The sequence below is a fragment of the Lissotriton vulgaris genome, chromosome 8, assembly GCF_964263255.1.
Source record: "Lissotriton vulgaris chromosome 8, aLisVul1.2, whole genome shotgun sequence".
In the NCBI taxonomy this organism is placed as follows: Eukaryota; Metazoa; Chordata; class Amphibia; order Caudata; family Salamandridae; genus Lissotriton; species Lissotriton vulgaris.
The window spans coordinates 1185780369-1185797905 of record NC_141696.1 but is presented as its reverse complement, the minus strand read 5'-3'; the positions used below and the strand labels follow the sequence as shown (position 1 = coordinate 1185797905).

Here is a 17537-nt window from a genome sequence, read left to right as displayed (position 1 = left end):
CAAAATCAAACATCCCTTTTTCAGCGAACTGGCTCATTTGATAAAAACCCAACAAATCATTTCCGTTGGGCACACAATCTCTCCTGTTTGCAGATTGTTTGGTCCCCCTGAAAATCCTACTGTTCTGTCGGTTTTATTGCATAATCACGGTTGCCACAGTAACATATTGCTTCCCTACCATTATAATCCACGCTAGTGGTTTGTATTCAGGTGACTAAACAGACTGCGCCACTGGCGTGGCGGGCAGAAACACATCATTATTAAATTATAATGCCCAAGGTTTGTAGCTGGCACTTGGAAATATGATCTCATTTTACATTCAAAGGAGGATGGTCTAGTAACAAGGAAAAAAAACGATATTCCTAAAAAATATCGCCTTTAGTAGAATATGAACAAATAAAACCAACAATGTCCTTACACCGGAATGTTCTAAGACAACGTAGAGTCTAGAATATTAAAGGGACTAAGAAAGAAAGAAGAGAAAAGAAGAAAAATACTACAACATTCAATTGTGTCTGGACCACGGTAAAACAAATGATCACATATTTTTTAACAAAAATGTATGAATTCATTTTCAGAAACAATAAACAAATAAAAAAACATTTAACTAATATAGTAAAATAAAAGTGTGAGCAATATACTTTATTAACATAACAGCATTAATATAATGTTGATTCCTGAGCTATTGCCTCAAAGAAGGATCCCTATAGGTTCAACGAAGAACTACCCACTGAGAAACCTCTCAGACGACTCAGTGGATGAAGGATGGACTTGAATTTTACCAACAAATTTGGCTAAACCGTTTGATGATATTAGACGTCTCCTGGACGAAACTGATTAATTAAATGAGGAAACCGAGTAAAGTTAGCACAGAGGCATGAAACACAAATACCTCCTGAACGGCACTGGTAGGAGGAGTACGGGAGATCCCATGTTGGTGGAAGAAAGTAGGTAACTGAAAATGCCTTTCCCTAGACAATGCAAAAAACAGAAGACATTGAAAAGGCAATCTCATCGAACTCCTGTTGCTGAGCACAAGAACAGTAACAACGCAACAAGTATAGAGCATAAGTAAGGATAGAGCATAAGTGGTCTCGCCTTTGGGACTTTATAAGTGTTTGGCCATGCAACAGTTGATGTTGTTGCACCAAGGATATTGTACTGCATAACTAAATACTTATAAGGTTTCAAAGGCGAGAGCTATTGGCTATGCCAATGCTTTTGTGACCTATTGAGAAATGTTAAAAAAAAAACTGCAGCTAGAAATTGTGAACAGTAGGACAGACCTTCTAAAACACTTGGGATTCACCCGTGTACAGAAAATCGATTATTTTCACATTAGCAAGCAAGGCAGTTGCATTTAAACGCGTATTAGAGCAAATGCCTATACTAAATACCTAATTTGAATAAAGTTTTTTGAGACAGTAGGCAGGTGCAGAATTAATTCAAAATATTACGCATGCCTGTAGACAACTACCCATTTGCCCTGCTTGCTTATACGCTCCCTGATTTAACATTAACAGACAACCCGTGGTTACATTTTGCCAACCATAGATTACCAAGAATTAACCGTGTATTTGGCTGTGCTGAGCTTCTGACCAGCAAGCAATGAGGCTTTGCTAAATTACACTGCTTCCCTCTTCCTTCTTGATGGGAAGGAGGCGGCAAATTCTTGGTGTTGGAAAGGATTTAATTTCTTAAATGATACTTCTTACGACTGGTGCTCTCTAGATGATGTTTGGGCTGCCAATGGTACTCCCTACAGCAGACCAAAGACAGGTTTCCCAGAGCAGATCTTGCGGTGTGCCACTCACGTTTATTCTACACAAGCATCACTCACATATATATATGCCGCTGGGTAATTGTATCTATTTATCAAAGAGATTAAAAAAAAAAAAAAACCCCACCAGGCAAGCACGCTTAACTTCAGGATTCACACACAGACCAATAAGCACTTAATTAGCGCTTTATTTTTATTGGCCTTCGCAGAGATCCGCATTTCATAATATGACGCACAAAAGCAAGGAGCAGGTGCGTTGCGCATGGTGGAGGCATTACAAATACAAGCATTTGCAATACAATAGGTCTCGCATTTACGCGAGTTTGACATTGCAAATAATAATGCCTTTTTTGTTTTAAAAACATAAATAAAAGGCATTGTTATTTACAATGCCAATAGCTGAAACTCTTGTAACTGCGAGACCTATTGTATTGCAAATGCTTCTTGACACTGGCCTTTGAATTAGCTGCATCTTCATCCAGCTCAGGCTCTTGCTTTTTAAGGATGCGTTTTAGTTTGGGAGGCTTTAAGGAGGGTCCTAAAGCAGCAGTGGCTAATGCAGTGTGTTTTGGGTGAATCTCAAATTAAAATGGCAGGATTGTTACAGCTTTAAGTCTGAGGTGCGGTGGTGGAGTCTTGTGCGGCACCGGTGCTGTGTTACAGAAGGGGTGCTGAGGTCAGACCTGCAGTGTGTGAGACCCAGTGCTGGAGAAGCTGTAGATACTGTAGGTTAATACTGAGATCCATTCACAGAGCTTTGGTTTGGGCCGAGCTGTTCTTGCTGCTCCTAAAGATTGAGAAGCATCGTCAGAGGCCTGCGTGAGCACCAGTACTGTTGTAGCAATGGTGCTGCAGGCCGGGATTAAGGTGCCTGGGCCACAGTGCTGCATTGCAGACTAGGGCTGATCTTTGTGAAGGTGTTCAGGGCGTAGCTTCTAGTGGTGCGGCGGGTGCAGTGACACCGGGGCCAAGGAGCCTGAATGACCCATCGAACCCTAATTTTTGCTGTATTTCACAGTTCAGACATCAACCAGGGGGGCACGTCCTTCTTTGCACAAGGGCCCTTGACACACTGGCCACGCCACAGATGGCGCCATTAAGCAGGGCTTTAAGTGAAATGAAAAATCTGGGAAGTCTCTCGTAGGGGCGTGGCCAATGTAATTAAGGGCGTGGCTTAAAACAGTAAGCAAAACATCTGTGCTTAGAATAGTGTGCTACCCGACTGGTATTTTGCTGCTTTCGTCATTGTATCCAGATATATAAAATAATAAGTAACATTACACCTACAAGCTAGGACTTACACCTACAAGCCAGACTGTTGGTTTTTGTCGGTGGTTGTTAGTTTCGTAAGCAACAACTATGTGACATAACTTTAACAATTCTCTTCGAAGTTACCTCAAAGGCAGTGAAGGCTGGCACTGCCCCAGAGTGAAGATTTCCCCCCCCCCTGACGGGGATGGTAATATTGGAGAGCCCGATAGAGACCCGTCTCAGCACATGGTTTTTAGAACTGCCTGGCCCACTTAAAGCCCTGCTATGTAAATGTCTAGCAAGCACACCTGGGTAATCTAATTAAACGTGTCTCTGTAAGCTTTAACCTGATATTGGGAGCTTCCCAGTTAAAGTAGTTGTGCCCACAACTCTAAGATAATGCTGCTCTGTAGAGGCCTAGTACACACTAGGTCTGTCTGGGAGCTCACCCTGTGTCCCTAGGGTTTCATATCTTTAACTCATTCATCAATAGTGAAAACAAATTAAGTTATTACCATATTCATCAGTTCGCACGGCTTTTTGTAGGTATAAACATTTTATGGTGATACCATATTCATTTATGTACATTCAAATCATAATTGATGTCAAATTCAAAATTTGCACCTCCAATCTTTTTTAAAAGAACAATCAAAATAAAGCAATTAAACAGGGGTTCTTAAAGGAATGAAACATATATCATAACGTTTCCCAATGCATTTCGGGTCTACTGCGACCCTTCTTCAGGGGAGTACAATAACTTGTCACGAGTCCAATCTTGATATAGTGTAAACCACTTAAATCATCGCATCAGTATTGTGTTCAGGCACTATGAAAAAATATAAGATAATGATGTTTGCCAGTGTATTTACAACATATGTACAAGATTTTAGTTATAGGATTACCACTGTAGTCCATAGTGTCTAATAGTTAAAAATAATTAAAGGATAGTTCATAGCCAACCACCAAGAAACGAGTGTAAGTCCAAAGTGTGTAACACCAAGCGCCTCTATACGTGCTAGAAACGAGGGATTTCTGACGTGTATAAGACCAATCTAAACCCATAATCAAACTGTGAAAAAAATGGAATTGTGAGGGAAGCATCAACCTGATGATAATCGTATTGAACTTTCTACGTATTTATGTTAGGTAAATTGAACCGGAGTAACCGTGGTCCATATCTAGGGAAATGTGGAAAGTCCACCGGAGTTACAACTCAGCTTGTACAAAAGAGGGTCGGGCTTATGGGAACAATCCATGCGTTAGGTTCTTACCCGTAAATAAGGTTTGCGTGTAGCAGACGATGAGATTATCCTATACGTTTCTACCAGCCGCTAAAGCTGAAATGTAAAAAAGCGCGTAAGCTGCCCATCCGTTTAAATGAATGTGTAGTATTCAATAGGTCCTTCTAATGCTCGTTTCTTACCTCAAGGTACTCGCGTGCTATCACCTCTGACCTCCCAAATGTTTCCGGTCACAACATCCGGTATTTCGGCGTATCCCTTAAATGACGGCGTGTGCTAGCTACGTAAACGTCGTGTGTGATTACTAAATTGTGTTTCCAGGAAAATATACGGAATATCCTGTAGTGACATATTTAAGTGTGCCAAATATACGTATGATGTACTCTAATTGCATAAGTAATATATGAGAATAAGAAGTGTTGTGAGGAATAGGAGGAAGATAAAAAAAAATCATGGTGATGAAATCACGGAAAAGAACAAAGGACAAGAAAGCCATAGTGTGGACTGCGTGTCAATCCTTTACATGAAGTTACTATAAACACATTACAAACTATGTGTGCTAGAGTATATTTAACAAGAGTCTATTTAACTGGAGAGATCTGGCAACAGTCATTTACAGTATACATGATAATAAAACTAGTTGAAAATCTCTCCTCACATGAAACTTGAATATCACAAAAATCCATGTAACTATCTACAGGAAACATGCCATCTCATACTGGTCATTAAGCCCACCTGGGGTCAATGTACCCAATTTTTTTATCCAAAATGTTTCCCTCTGGGATAGTGCTGTGTTGTGGTCTTTTCCCATGTGTTTCTCAACTATTTCTAGTACAGTAAATCTGAGTTGTGGTATAGTGTGAGATGCTTGAGTCCAATGTGTCGCTAGGCTGGATGTGGTGGACCTGTTACGTATGGAGCTCTTGTGTTCAATTATCCGGGTCTTGACTTTTCTAGGAGGTCCTTCCAACATAAGTTAACCCACAGGGGCAAAGGATGGCATAGATCGCCCCTGTGGTGTTACAGTCAGCGCTGTGTTTCAGTTGTATGTCCTTCCCGGTGTGAGGGTGGGCAAACACCTTACTCACTCTGGCATTGTTACATTGGCCACAATTGTGACATTTCCGCATCCCTCTGAAGGTGACTGTTTGATTGTTCCGAGGGTGTTTCAGTATTTCTCTGATGTTTTTAGAACGTGTGTGTGCCATAATCGGAAAGTTCTTGAAAATATTGGCAAAATCAGGTTCATTGGCGATCATTTCCCAACGTTTCTTAATGATCTGTTTGATCCTTTGCGATTGAGTAGAATGTTTCATTACAAATACAATTCGTTCACTGGCTGATTTTTCCGTTTTCTTCAGTAATCGCGCTCTGTCCATCTGCGAAACCTTCTGGACTGAAGCCTCCAGTATGTTTGGGGGGTAGCCCCTTTCACTGTATCGTTTTACTTGTTCTTGTATGAGAGTGTTGCAAACAGTCGGTTCTGAAGTGATTCTTTTTATCCTGATCAGCTGTAAGGTGGGTAGATGATCTTTAAGATTTTTTGGGTGTGCGCTCGTATAATGTAGCGCATTATTGACATCCGTTGGTTTGCGGAAAACTTTTGTTGAAATGCCTTGTTGTGTTTTACAAATTTCTATGTCCAAAAATTGTATCTTTTGATCCTGAATATTATGGGTGAATTGAATCCTCGGATTACATTCATTGAGTATTCTAATTCTGCTTTCCAGTTGACTTTTGGTGCCCTTCCAGATTATCAGAATGTCATCAATGAAACGTAAGAATAACACTAGGTTATCTGTCCACTCCGTTTTAGATAGGATGAATTGTTGCTCAAAATATGCCATGAAGGTATTCGCGTATGCCGGCGCCCCAGAAAATCCCATTGATGTACCTGTTCGTTGAAGAAAAAACTGAGATTTCCAAGTAAAATAACTATGGTACAAAGAAAAATGTAGCAGTTCTAATAGGAAAACTCCCAGTTGTTGGTCAAAGTCCGATCGTAACAGTCTCCATTCTATGGCTTCCAAGCCCTCTGTGTGCGCTATAGACCTGTAAAGTGCCACCAAGTCAATGGTGCACAATAACGTGATATCATCAATAAGGTCATAGACATCTGCTAGTCTCTTCAAACAATCCGTTGTATCTTTCAAATACGTGTCCCAAGTTTGTACAAGTGGTTGCAGGTGATAATCAATGTACCGTCCTACTGGTTCATGGATGGAACCACATCCTGCCACGATGGGTCTAAAAGGTGGATCTGTTGTGCTCTTGTGTATCTTAGGCAACATATATATGTGTGGTACTTGGGGTGTGGTTGTTCTCAGATATTTGCCCGTGTTGTTGTTGATTATACCTAAAAGTTCTGCCTTTTTGACAATTTCATCCAGTGTTTTGCTGAATTCGTTTGTGGGATCATGGTCAAGTGGTATATATGTTTCTGCATCCAAAACATGCTGGTTAACTTTTTGTTCATATAATGAAGTCTCCATCATAACTAGAGCTCCTCCCTTGTCTACTGGTTGGAATGTGATGGTGGTGTCCTGTTGCAAGTTATTCAAAATTCTCCTTTCGTTTTTAGATAAGTTCTGTTTTTTGAGAATCTGATATTTGATAGCCTCCAAATCTTTTCTCACAAGGGTTTCAAAGTTGTCCAATATTTTGTGTGATATAGGGGACATAAACTTACTTTTAGGTTTGAATTTTTCAGGTGGTCTGATTGTTCCATTAGTGTCTAACGTGGAGAAAAACCACTTCAACCGTAATTTGCGTAAGAATTTGAAGAGAGCTATCTCTGTTTCTAGACCATTCGAGACATACGTTGGGACAAAAGAAGTACCCTTGTTCAAAACTCTTTCCTCTTCAATAGTCAGCTTCCTTTTTGAAATGTTCACTATTAGGTTGTTTTTTTTGTTACTTGTCTCTGTGGTCGTCCTGTTTCCATGACTTTTTTTGTGACCTTGTCCCCTGCGGATGCGTCTGGTCGTGTTTCGGTTGTCTGATCTGGTGGATGAGCTGACGACTGTCCTTCCGCTAAAAAAGACAGCTGAGTGCCCCTAGATGTACTTGCTGTAGTAGTTTCCTGTGTCTCCGCAACTATTAATGTTGGTGCCGGTCTTCTTTGTAATGAGAGATCCTCATCCTGTACCACACTTTCTTCTGATGAGGTGTTCTTTGGTGTTCTGCTTGTGAATCTCCTTTGTGCATAGGCTTCCGCCCATGTGTAGACCTCATCTAATTTATAGTCAATCGTATCTCTACGAAATTTACGAATCTTGCGGTCGTCTGCTACACGCAAACCTCATTTACGGGTAAGAACCGAACGCATGGATTGTTCCCATAAGCCCGACCCTCTTTTGTACAAGCTGAGTTGTAACTCCGGTGGACTTTCCACATTTCCCTAGATATGGACCACGGTTACTCCGGTTCAATTTACCTAACATAAATACGTAGAAAGTTCAATACGATTATCATCAGGTTGATGCTTCCCTCACAATTCCATTTTTTTCACAGTTTGATTATGGGTTTAGATTGGTCTTATACACGTCAGAAATCCCTCGTTTCTAGCACGTATAGAGGCGCTTGGTGTTACACACTTTGGACTTACACTCGTTTCTTGGTGGTTGGCTATGAACTATCCTTTAATTATTTTTAACTATTAGACACTATGGACTACAGTGTTAATCCTATAACTAAAATCTTGTACATATGTTGTAAATCCACTGGCAAACATCATTATCTTATATTTTTTCATAGTGCCTGAACACGATACTGATGCGATGATTTAAGTGGTTTACACTATATCAAGATTGGACTCGTGACAAGTTTTGTACTCCCCTGAAGAAGGGTCGCAGTAGACCCGAAATGCATTGGGAAAAGTTATGATATATGTTTCATTCCTTTAAGAACCACTGTTTAATTGCTCTATTTTGATTGTTCTTTTAAAAGAGATTGGAGGTGCAAATTTTGAATTTGACATCAATTATGATTTGAATGTACATAAATGAATATGGTATCACCATAAAATGTTTATACCTACAAAAAGCCGTGCGAACTGATGAATATGGTAACAACTTAATTTGTTTTCACTATTGATGAATGAGTTAAAGATATGAAACCCTAGGGACACAGGGTGAGCTCCCAGACAGACCTAGTGTGTACTAGGCCTCTACAGAGCACCACTTAAAGCCCTGCCATTAAGCTGTGTGCATCCCTGCATTGTTATAGAAGTGGGTACCTCAGATCCAGAGTGAGGTAGAGCATGGTAGGGCATTTCACCTGCCTGAATTTGGTGAATATTTTATTAGCAGTTGGCTAGTAGCAGTCTCCGCCTGGTAAATTGTTTGCACGTTCCGTCGGTCTGTTGTCATGTCTCAGAGACGCGCTCAGATCTCATCACCGAATGCCGCTTCCGCGCTACGTTTCCCAAAACCTTACATCTGGGAGAGTGGATTCCAATTCCAGATAGCTAGAAACTCATTTATTTTGAATATCTTATGGTGCCCGCGGAGGGTCCTGTTCAGCATGTTGGCGTTTTTGTCTGGGCCGGTCTATCTCGGCCGCCTTCGAGGCAGAGCTGAATGCAAACGGCACCTCTGCACCTGAGGAGGGTGCCGATATAAGGCCCTCGTAAAACATGATGGGCAAATACAAAATGCAGCCCATGGCCTACACGTGCTGAGAACTAAACCAACGCGAGCCCTTCACTACCGGTAAGGCAAAAGCAGTTAGTTACTACTTCAAGGACATAGAAAATGCAAAGCTACTCCTTAAATACACCCAAGCCCAAGGGGTGCTTAGGTATGTAATGGTTGTACGAGAACATCTAACACCATGATTCCAACATATTGTTTTGTAGTATTTACATAGGGCTTACTAACCTTATGTGGGATGCTGAAGCGTTTGCCTACATGGGTAGCACGCTTCCGCCTAATGGACTGTACCAGAAGAAATGTCAAAGCTGCACGCCTGGTCCTCTCATTGGTTCAGCCCTGTCTGTCTCTTAAGTTTCTGTTCCAATTTTTTACCCCAATTTATATGACAGGAACTATTCTCTTGCCCTACCTATTCAGTTAGAGCGCCCTCTGTGCTTTACCTCGTGCCACAGAAGCCTGAATTTTAGGAACCTTGGACCTGTGTGTTACAGCTCTGTCTGACTCCACTTACCCCCTCATCTAGGTTACGGGTCAGACACAACTGATAAGAGCGCTGGGGTACAGTGCATCACGGCAGTCCAACTGTTGTTCTTCCAGTGAGAGTGGACTGTCTCGTGTTCACGAAGCTAAGCCTCAATCAGGAGCCCGATAGGGTTGTTCATAGGATGTGCATAATTCACCCTTAAAAGCAGAGCAGTGCCTATAGACGAATGCGGTCGCAGTGGGATAATATTTTTATTATGATACTCAGAGCTTTTAGAGAACATATCAAACTGAATGAATTTCAGCTGGCACATTAGAATGCCAACAAAAGTGAAGTAATGCTGGTCATGTCTCCAAATACGAATGCCTTGTTAGAGGGACCGAAAGACCATGTGGGGACTACTAACCTTGCTTGTCTTCAGAACTTAAAATCCTTGACTTCTGCTTCGATCCAAGCACGCGCGCCTCGCACTGAAAGTAAAAAATAAAAATAAAAAAAAGTTTCACGAAGACAGGAGGAGGCAGAAGGGGGAGGCGAGAGAGGAAGGGGCCTGCGCCGGATTCCCTTGCGGGAGCGAGCAGGAACCATCTGTTAATTACAAACAGATGGTTTCAAAGCTCGCTCTCGCAATGGAATCGTCAAACGTGCACTCATTGGCATTGAAAGCAATGCAAAGCGTTCACGTTTTTGGCAGAAAAAGGGAATAATTACTAAAGGTCCTCCTGTGTAACGCATGCGCGCTGCGTAGGCGAGACCTAAAAATGTAAGGAGCAAGACTAATTTGTTCTATGCTGTGTGCTGTGGAATGCACATGCATCAAAGATAAATGCTGGGGATTTTGGGAAAGGAGAAGAGTTCGAGCCGGCAGTGGCTCCCAATCTGTTAATGATTAAACTGGTTCTACCCCCCTTTGAAAGACACCTCGTTTAGAGAACAGCACACCACATTTGGTGAAAGCAGTCCAAAATGATTCTAGGTGGAAGATTGACCAGAAGAGACGAACAATTTGCATCGGGAGCAGGAAGTGTCTGGAATTTCGTCAGCAACCTGGGGAGCAGCTGTCCGATTGGGGGAATAAACAATTTGCAGATTTGGGGGCATAAACAAAGAATATAACACAAGAAGAACAGGAAATACAAGGTATTGCTGTGCGTTTGAGCTGAACCCTGCACACGAAAACAAAGGCTGCCAAGCGGGCGATGCATGAGCCAATTAACATTGTATGTATGTATGTATTTGAGCTTATATAGCGCACAGCTACCCACAAAGGGTTTCCCGGCGCTTGCTTAGGGAACCCGTCCTGGTATTCCCCTGTGAGATAACCCCGGCAGGGTATACACAAGGTGAAAGCCAGGCATCCCGCCGCGAGGGGCCGTTGTGGAGATTAAGCAAGCTATTGCCCAGAGTCGCAGAGTGTGAACCCATGAGTTGAGAAGGCACCTGAGCGAGAATTATCGAGTCCGTGGAACTTTTTGAGCCCAAGACCCGCCGAGGCGGGGAATTGAACCCTGGTCCAGGGCCGATCTCAGCTTCCGGGTCTGCCACCTCTAACCCCTGAGCCACACTTCTCCACATTGGCTGCATGCTCGTAACTGTTGCCAAGGAACAGGACGCCAGGAGCATTGAATTTCCACCAGCAAAGAGCATTTATAAGGACAATGTATATGCATAGACGCAAGCACTTTTCCATTACCTGCAAGCTCAATCCACAGTAAAAAATTTACATATAAACATCAAAATACGACATACCTAGGAAAAACAAAATAATAGAACATTTCTGTCTGTGGGAAAAACATAAATAGAAAGAAAAGAGAAAAGGGGAGCACCAACAAATAAATATATTTCTCAGTAGCACCATCATCAAGAGTTGGTTAATAAATGACATGGAAGGACTAATTGTAACAACTATCCTTTTAAACACACCTGGTGAACCTGTGACATTATGGGAAGTTTGAAAGGAAGGCTTTATAACCCATATAGTAGCCATTGGTGGCAACATATTTACAGCAGTGCAAAGTAAAAATGCTTAGCATTGTTTAGGGGCGGAAGGCTGGTGCATTTTGAAACATATTCCTAAGTTGCATGTTGAAGAGAACGATGAGGAGGTTCTGGATAAGTACGAAGTAGCTATGCAAACGTTACATATGAATTTTGAAAAAAAAAGAAACAAAGTGGTGGAAAGAAATACATTTCTTAGGAGAGGTTAATGTCTGGGTGAATCAGCTGATAATGTCAAGGCTGTTTAACATCAGTGGGTCTCCACCTGCAATTACAAAGATTTTCTAGGCAACATCTTAGGAGATCAGTTCGTGCAGAAGATAATATACAAACAACCCTAAGAAAGGTTGATGAATACGGAAGGTTTTGCTCTAAATAAAGCAGCTAAAATACCAAAGAGAGTGTAGAATATGGGGGAAGATTTGAAGGAGATGCTGTCTGGTAGTGTGAAGAAAATAACAGGTGTACAGAAGGTGACCTATAAAGATGGTTTTGGGAAAAAAACTAAGTGGGTGAAGGTTGCAGATGAGCAAGACAAGGAGACAGTGTGTTACAAATGAGGGCTGAGAGATCATATTGTAACCAGTCCCATGTATCCTGCGATGGGAGGACATTTTGCCAGGATATGCAAACGAGTGAAAATGTCTTAATGAGAGTGAAAAATGTGGTTGCTGCTGTGGAAAGTGGTGACGAGAACGAGGTGCCACAGGACATTTTATTGCAGGTCTGTGAAGTGGGAGCCGTGAACCAGACAGGCAACCCTTTCTGTACAATAACCGTTGATGATGTGAAGGTCTAGGTGATGGTCCAGTCAGGAGCTCAGTATACCCTTATTGGGGAACAACAACTGGACGAGACCACCAGATGTTAGACTTGTGGCATATGGCAACAAACCAATTGATTTAGTTGGATACTTCGAAGGTGTTTTGGGGTTCCAGGGTGTTACTACCTAGTCAAAGGTGTACATTGCTAAGGACTGTCTGTTGGGATGGGCACAACTGAGGGAGTTACAAATTAGACTGAATCCCAACCATCTGGATCAGGTGTTGGTGGGCGATGACAAGCATAAATGGAATGTCTGAAGACGTGTGGAAGAGGAAATTTCCGCACGTTTTGGTTTTGTTGAAAGATTTCTCTTACAAGAGAACATTGAAGGACGCAACTATGATCCAAATCTCAAAGGGCAAAAGGCATGATCTGTACCCTTTGTCATGAGAGAGCCTTTAAGGAAGGAGCTAGGCAGACTATGTGAGGAAAATATTATTGAAGAACTTAAGCAGAGTGGTTACCTACGATTGTGAATACAAAGATGGCCAATGGGGAACTACAGATGTGCGTGGATCTTCGTGATCTAAAAGCAGCAATATGGGTGGATAGGCATCCTTTGCCTAACATTGGTGCTATGTCTGCTTTGGTTAAGAGGGCGAGACTGTTTTCCATGTTTGACTTCTCCTCTGTGTACCACCAAATCTTATTGCATCTGGAATCAAGGCCAATAACTTCTTTTATTACACCCGATGAAGCAAACTGGTTTGTAAGCACACCCTTTGGTTTGGCATCAGCAGTTTTCCAGAGGGAAATGCATAATTTGTTCCATGATATACCTAATGTGTCATATTTCCAGGATGACATTTTGGTTTTTGTCAAGGATAAGGAAACTCATGACACAGTGTTAAATGAATTGCTATCCAAAATGCCAGGGTGTGTGTGTATAATCAAAATGGAAAAATGCCAGACTGAAGTGAGAGGGGTGGAATACCTGGATCATTGGTTTAATGAGAAGGGTGTTTCGCTTAGGATTAAATTGGTGAATGCTATGCAGGATGCTCCGTCCCCTGTGAACAAGGATCAGCTGCGATCCTTCCTGGGTTTGGTGGTACATTACTCACGTTTCATAACCAGAATTGCAAGTTTGAATGGTGTGGGGGATGCAAAAGTGAATTTGTGAACTTGAGCAAAGATGGTTTGCTCCCACATTTAAACCATTTGACACGCATGACAAGAGTATAATCTGCAGGGACGCCAGCCATGTCGTCCAGGGGGCAGTATTATTATAGCATAAGTATAGAAATGAAGCCACCACAGCCTGTACGTCAAGACTATTAAGGGGTGCAGAGTTATCATACTTCACCAGTGATCAAGAGGCTTTGGCCTTCTGGTGGGAGGGGGTCGAGCATTTTAAGAAATTTGTTTGGGGTATGGAATTTGTTTTACATACTGATCATCATCCTTTGGTTGATGTTTTCACTACAAAGGGGTCAGGTAAAGCTTCTGCCAGAAAAGCAGGATGGATGATGAGAATAATAGAATATACGTACATCATGGAGTATGTAACAGGAAAGAAAAATGTGTTGGCTGACTGCCCGTCATTGTTGCCAGTCAATAGTCTGGAAGAAGAGGGAGTGAATGAAATGAAATGGATCGTGTTTGTGGTCAGTGTGGTGGCTGGTACATGCATTCCGCATGAGGAATGAATGCAGGCTAATAAAGAAGATGTGGTGTTGCAGAAAGTCATAAGGTATGGGTCAGAAGGATGGACTAAGAGGGGTGATGGGACGGATCGTGCCGAGAATTTCTGCCACATAAGTGATGAATGGTCGATGACTGAAGAGGTTTTGTGGAGAGGAGAAACATTGGTGGTTTTGAGAGAACACAATACATTTAGCGCATTACCTTTATGTGGGTATGAGTGCAACAAAGCGCAAACTAAGGGCTGAATACTGGTGGCCTGTTCTGGATCGAGATGTGGAGTGGAATATCAGAAATTGCACACCTTGTGTGCGGAGTGAGAAGTCTTGAATGACAGTGGAATATCCGCCTGTGTCTACCGACAAAACAAATGCCCTGTGGAAAAAGAATTGGGTTGGATATATCTGACCCACACAGTGTTTTGAGTTAGGGTGTTGTGTATTCTATAGTTGCAATTGACAATCATTCCAGATAGCCAGAAGTCAAGTTTACCAGTTGGGTCACCACCCATAAGAGGATCAGTTTACTTGTGAAGGGGTTCCTGAAATCACAGAGGTGGACAATAGTATGCAGTTTGTTTCGCGTGACAATGGTGATATCTTGGCAAAATGGTGGGTAGAACACATTTGTTCTTCTGTTTATTACACCCAGGGAAACTGACTTACGTAAAGCTGGAATAGGACAGTAGAGGAAGGATTACAAAAGGTCAAGGTAGCTCATGGAAGGATGGTGCCAACACGTTGATAAGGGCTTATCGCACTACACCCAATAGTGCCATGGGTAAGACACCATTCGAGTTTATAAGAGGATGGAAAGCAAGGATGATTTTGTCCAAGGGAGTGCAAAAGCGAAGTCTGGATGGGGATGTTGGAGTTGAAGCTGGAGGCACAGTAAATATGTGTGGCAGAGACATGTCGGATGTCAGTAAGGCATAGACACAAAGGGAGGAAGGGGCAATCAAAGTTCTTTGATGCTTTGCAAGTAAGGAAGATGAGCCAATATACAGTGTTACTGAGAGATGGCAATGTGTGAAATCTGAAGAAAGTTTTTAAAATGGCAGTGTGTCCCACCAAGGAGTTGGGCCTAAGTTCTGAAGGTGTTCTGAAGGGTTTTCTTTCTGCTACATGTGAAATGAATTGTGGGAGGACCCGGTACATGCCCCGGTGGCGCAAGGTGCATGTGATGTACTAATGCGCATGTTTGTTCTTTGCATTCACATGCTTTTTGTTTAGATGTATTTTGCCGTAGACAACTGTGTTAAAGCTTTTGAGTCCCAGATGTTTTTGGGATGTTCTATTCAGTGGGTGTTGCAAACACATGCTATTGTTTGCAAAGGGGTAGATGTGTTGTCTCTCGTGTGCTGTGGAATACACATGCACCAAAGAAGAATGTTGAGGGATTCAGGGAAGGAGAGGTGGAGTCAGAGGTGGCCTGACTGTTGAATCCTGATGTGTTAATAATTAAACTGTTTCTACCTACCTAAAACATGCGCCTCCACAACCACATAGGTCTATCCTCATCTGAAGTTAATCCATGCTATCTCAGCTGTGGCAAGCAGTTTAAATTTTATAAATATGCTGGATGTGCACCAAGAGGGTACAGAACATGTATAGTTATAGCGGGGCATTTCCCAGATGGTCTGGAGCCATTGGAAGCTGGGTTTTGAAGGAGAGGGCTTCAAATGGCGTCTATTCCACTTTCTCCAACCTCCCTTCCCCGGGTAATTACAGCAGGCATGAGAGATGCAAGTGAGGAAAGAAAGCAAAGAGAGGAGAGAGAGAAAGGAAGAAAAGCAGAGAGATACAAAGATAAGTGAGGACGAAAGGAGTCAGGCTGGTTTGAACATTTTTGCCAGGGCTGCTTTTGCTACCAGTCTAGTCCTGAGTCATATTACTTTAATCAACAATGACAAAGCTCTACTGGACCTTCTGGGAACCGTGTAAATGACTAAGAAAGACTTCTATAGTTTTGAAGATGAGCTGTTTTCTGATACCACCCCTAAAAATTAACATTAATAAAAAAAGGATTGAATGGAAATCTTGGTCTCTAGGAAGGCTGAAATGCAAAACAGGCTATACCCACAGGGACGGCTAAGCAACTTTGTGTATGAAGGGAGAGTTAGATAAGCACATAATGATGAAAAGATTTAGCTTGTCTCCAGACTAAGGGGGGTTATTGGCAAGATTACAGACATCTATATAAAGTGCAGTAGTTACACGTTATCCAGCAGGCATGCGTAGCTCAATGCGTCACAATTAAATGTTGTACCTAAAAAACATGCAACTCAGGGCTTTTAAAAAATAATCAGATTCAGGGATCAAGTAATTTAATATTCTTATCAGATCAGCAAGATTAAGCAACAGAAATGTAAAACCTGTTTATAAATATTTCTAAAAGTGAAAGGAAGAGAAAAGAAGGGAAATGTAACTAGATAGGCAGCAACCTACGGAGGTTGGAGAATGGTCATTGCTCCTTTAAGGAAGCACCAAACACCTGCATCATGCCGTCTCAGGGGCAGTTGCTCCAGTTAGTTCAGAGTGGACACTCAGGATCCTGCCCTATCTGCAGTCAATGTTCATTTTCTTTCATGGGGACGAGGAAGGGTTGTTTTTGATTAAATAGAGATCACCCTGACAGAGAAGTAGCATCAAAGGCAACTGACCCTTCTCTTCAGGAAATCTCCATTGACAATCAAATCACTGAATAGAAACCCCGTTCCCTGAACCCTAAATGTTGAAAAAAATTAAAACATCACGCTCTCACCAATGAGACTCCTGAAAACATTACCTGTTCCTTCTGGGTGTCAGCCATGGTCTGAATCAAGTCAGTATCGTCTTATGAAGAGCGAATATCTCAAAAACCATGTATGCTGCAGTAAGAGCTATGTGGAAGAGCTTTTCATAAAATCTGTGGTAAGTGATACTTATTGATCAGTTTCAATGGAGGCCCTACGAGTTCTAAAAGGACTACCTTCATTTTCAAAGATTGAGAGGGTATCTGAGTTGTTGAAAGTCTTTCTCAATTTCCCTCCAGGAAGTTCTTAAATAGTAGAACCCTGAAACAAGAGGTTTGTGAAGGACATTTCTTGTAAACTGTAAAGGTATCAAGATGCAAATTTATAGACTTATTATATAATACAAAGATGTGATGCTCCACATGAATATAGCTCAAAGGAGGAGGGTGGGTAGAGTCTGTTTGCCTGTTGTCCTTTTCTCCATAGAGATCCAGGTTATAAAGACATTTACAGCTACTTAGGATATCTAACTGGCTGTGATGCCTAAAAAAGTGGGGCCAGGTAACATTCCCTCCCTTCCATATGCTTTCTATCGTCCACTGGCATGGTTGTACAATCTCCACCCTACCTCCCTCACACTTCTTTTTGAGCCATACAAAATTTCCTCCACCACATTTACTTCTCACTCACACGCCAACCAAAATGTGTTATTAAAGTGATGTTTTATTAAGCAACTGCTATCTCCGAGTCTGATTTAGATTGTTTTCTTTGTCTGTGGTAAATTGATTAGCATAACGGTATAACATATTGTTTGAAGGGACCTAACACTAAAACACAAAAAGAAGAAGTTGATTTTGAGATCACAAATAATAAACTCGTGACGACACAGTACAAACAAATAATACTAAAACGTTATGAGTATATT

The 17537-nt window shown here is 41.8% G+C and overlaps 1 protein-coding gene across 2 annotated transcripts in view; it reads right to left on the bottom strand.

Moving 5' to 3' along the window:
* MRPS31 (mitochondrial ribosomal protein S31) overlaps positions 1–17537 on the bottom strand; it is a 232440-nt gene that overhangs the window by 21376 nt on the left and 193527 nt on the right. The gene's annotated exons all lie outside the window — the stretch shown is intronic.